Raw genomic sequence first — 4,391 nt, forward strand, 5'->3', positions numbered from 1 at the left:
TGTGAAATGAATTTGAAACTTCCGCTACAAGTAAGTCAACCTGATAGCAAATAACGGGAAACTACTGTGGAATATCGAATATCGTTGGTTAGGCGGAGCGGAAGATTTGGCGGCATTCAAGAGAGTCGAGTAGCTAGTCTTTACGGGGCCTGAAACTCGTGCCAATATGTGTTAGTTTCGAATGAAAAGCAATCAGGATAGACGTAGCGACATTACCATGGCTGTCACTATTTATTGCTTATCTTGACAGCCTTTGTGCAAGAAGTTTTGTAGCTTGTCTGCGAAGTCGGGAAGATAACTTACGATGTCAGCTATGTAATCTGCACTGACGCTCTCAGAAATCTTGGATAGATGACTTCTCTTGTTTGTACGAAAGTAACCAGCAAATATTGATTATAACAGGCTCCACGGTTGTTAAGTTCACTGTAATACCTATTTCTTCCTATGGGAACCAGCCTGATGGAAGTCAAAGCAAACGACTAGCGGCAGAGAAATTCAAATAACAAATCGGCAAAATCGGTAAACACATTGATATTATTACCATCTTCAAAAGTTACGCCCAAGCTTTAGTTAATAAGTGATTAGTAAAATATCTTTTTTTAAATAAAAAGCACTTTTGATGCACCTCGTGAAATAATTAAGTTGATAGTAAAACCCTTATAACTATCCATAATAAAATCGAACATATTTCAGACGAGCAATAATTAATTGGGTCAATAGAATGACCTTTTCATGGGGATGGATCATATTTTTAACCAATAATTTTTATGAAAGCTTTTCTGCATGCTATGGACAAGAGCGAGAGAGAGACAGAGAGGAGGAGGGAGAGAAAATCATTGAGCTTTTTGTATAGAAATTATTATATATATGATATGCATCATAACATCGCTTTATATGATACTTGGTTGTATTTTTTTAACGATCCCCCGCTGTACAATTTAACACTATAATAAATTTGAAATACGATTATGTTAAAATTCCCGATGAACTATTAGTATTGAAAATGCTTTAAGCAATACGGAACAATAAAAAGGTTAAACATGCAATAAAAACTCTGGCACTAAAATAATGAAAAATTTTGTACAAAGAGTTTCCAACAGCGCTCAGTTAGCGTTTTATTTAAGCTTTTTTTTTTTTTTTTTTAATGTTCAAAACACATTTATATTTATAACATCTTCTACAGAAAACGAACAATAGTCGGTCAATTAGCTAATGTCTGTGACGGTATCGTGCCTATCGTGTTCTGTATTGATTTAATAAATCTTGAAAAGAGGAGAAGAAACAAAGCGGAGAAGTAGTACGAGAATAAAGCTTTGTTTTCAATGTTTATTACGTATCATATATAGTCTGTTGGGAAAGTATTAAATGATTTAAATATCACCTTAATGAAGCTTATTATACCTAATGAGATGCTTCAGAAGAACATCATTAGAAAATCATTAGAAAAACTTACCTCTTTAATGCTATTATGATATATTATACGAAGTCAGGTAGATGTACGCTTACACATTACTATTGAAACGTATTCATTGGTATCGCGTGGGAAAATTATCTGAAGGGGAATTGAGCTTTTTTGTTTCTCGGAACACTACTCACTACTCAGGCATTTCATATAGTAAAAGTGTTTCTAATAACGTTGTTCTCTGTGTCGATCTAGTTGCTTTTTTTTGAAACTTGCAAGTGAAGAACGGATGTATTAAGACGAGCGAAGATACTCTACTGCCTTGTTGAAAGCTTTTCTGCTTTCTTGCTACCAGAGAAAATGAAATGTAACATAAAGTAAGGAAATAGGTATAGGAATCTTTGCGAAGGGTAAAACTTGACCTCTAAAAAGAAAGTCGCAGTTCTTCTGCTCGTCAAAGAATGAGGCAATAAAGATCCCCTAATATATACATGTTTAATTAGCGTGACAGTTGCAATTCGCTGTTAAATCCCGTAAGCAGAGTCAACCGTGCAAGAGAATATGTCCATTAAAACCATAAACAAATATGTAATAGATACACACTGGACCCTTTACATAGATATCTCACTTTAAAACTGAAAGTTTATTACAAAACTATCTTGACCACCGAAACGAAAATCGTTCCTGTACATCAATTTTATATGGCCAACCACTCAGGGTATGAACCCTTTATGCATAATATGTGCGAGCCCGATCGGTTATGCTTTTACTAAACAAGCACTTACTACACCTATGAACACACATCAATCGTAATATAAATATTTATCTCAGTCTATCGGACTGGGGATTAGAGCCGTTCCGATTTGGTAACCTAAAATTTTTTTTCTGGTTTGACCAGTGGCTCAGAGGTTGTCTTCTATACGAGCGAGCATGATGGAGGTCGGGAAGGGTCGTGGATATGGAAAGAGGGAGTAATGCTTGCGTACGTTTGATTTAAAAACGAAAATATCACGCACGGTGAGATAGACTGGCGCTAGTAGATTGTTCCAAAGACGGGCAATCTGATTAACGAAGAACAGGTGGCGGAAGTGTGCTGTGTGATATCCAGGCACTCCCAGGACGTGTGAATGTGAAAGCTGAGGAAGCCTTCTGGTTCCGATAAAGGACTTGGTTGATGGAAGTACCTCTTTAATCTCTGTAGAGAATTTTCTTTTTACGTGCCTACACATAAACACCACGTAGCCCACATTGCTAGGATGCTTAAAGGCATCAAGAATGTTAGACACACTTCGTCACCCATGAACACCTGAGCCTACTTTTAAATATGATAGCAGCCAAAATTTGCGCTCCTTACACTAGTCATATTACAACCAATACGATTATATAACGCACCGAGGTACCACCGTTATCTTAACAAGACAAAAACTAGTAGTAAAAAAAGGAAATTTTCATGCTTTATAATATCAGAGTTACGGCGGCTGTTTTTTGTCCTTTTTTGCTTTCAAAATAAAAGTCTTTGTCGCACAAGCCTGTGGGCGCGTTCTTTGAAAAGTTTAGGTCACTTCCAAATTCTTTTGCCAATTTGAAGTCTATAACTACATTTATGCGATTAGGAGAATGTTTACAATAGTTATTACATCGACGGACAACCAGAGAGCCGGACAGACGGACATGCTTGAGTTGATTCAGAATTTGAGTGTATACACATTTATATACATATTTATGTGCGATCTCTGAAACTTCCTTCCTAGATTGTGTTCTCATTTTTGTATAGCTTTCACAATTCATGATCAGTATAATTTAGGAGACATTTTAGTGGCAATTGATCAACTTTATCCTATTGGTTATGAAAACACATTAACACTTTGACTTTTTTTCTTTTTTATATTCAAGTAAATCTATTAAAAAACCCACATATATTTATTAAATATAATTACGTTATAAAGTGTTAAAATCCTTAACAAATTTTGTCGATTTCCAATAATTTACTTGTGATCTCGTGACAAAGCGAAGAAGACTATAATTTATTGCCGAACAACGCGGATGCCCAAGATATTAATTTTCATAGTCTGACATTTTAATGCTCTAACCTAACTTTAACATATTTTTAAGTCAATTTTATGACATTTTTTTTTTTTTTCTTACGTGCATCGAAGAAGAGACTAATAGGCTTGAGCGAAGACTCGGACATACGCACGCAATGCGCACATACAGTCATAAGTAAGTATTTACTACTATTGTAAAAACAGTAGGCAGGAGGTAAAAATAAGACGATTTCGCGATATTTACTGATATTTGGCGAAAGTTTTATTTGTTTTCATAACCACTGTCCAATAGTTAGATAAAAGCCATAAACACATGACCCGGAGACGTTAAGAAATCTTAAAATTTGCAAACGTTAAAAACGTTATAATGATTTTAATGTACTTGCCTTAGTGGAAATTGTGTACAGAGAGAAACAAAAACAAAAGAAAAACGTCATGCAAAGTTTATGACTTTACTTGTACGTATGCGAAGGGAGTACTTTATCTTTTTTCATCGTTATTTTTTTCCACGGATTCATGCATGCGTTGGTTAAATTTTTAATAGCGCAAACAAAACGCTTTTCGTTTATCGTATGTTACGCATATTATACCATACGCTAAAGTGCACTTGTACATGTTAATGTGTTTATGTATAGTATTTTATTTAATTTTATGTCAAAATCAAAATAAAATTTATTGATATGCAAATTTAGTATTTTATAGCCAATTAAGGCATTCATTATATTAAATTAAAATGAAAGAGAGAAAAAAAAAATAATAATAAAAAGTTATAAGCGGCTCACATCGAATTTTTTTTTCCTCAGCAATTACTTTACTTTTGTTTTTTTGTTTGTTTTTTCAAGTAAATTGAGTGATGTATAAGCTTGACACGTTATAGAAGTGCAATGGAACGAGTGCTGCCCTAGTGCAAGCATGATATGCTGTATAAGTTATAGCTGTAGCAA

Source organism: Glossina fuscipes, unplaced genomic scaffold (assembly GCF_014805625.2).
Source record: "Glossina fuscipes isolate IAEA_lab_2018 unplaced genomic scaffold, Yale_Gfus_2 115, whole genome shotgun sequence".
Classification (NCBI taxonomy): domain Eukaryota; kingdom Metazoa; phylum Arthropoda; class Insecta; order Diptera; family Glossinidae; genus Glossina; species Glossina fuscipes.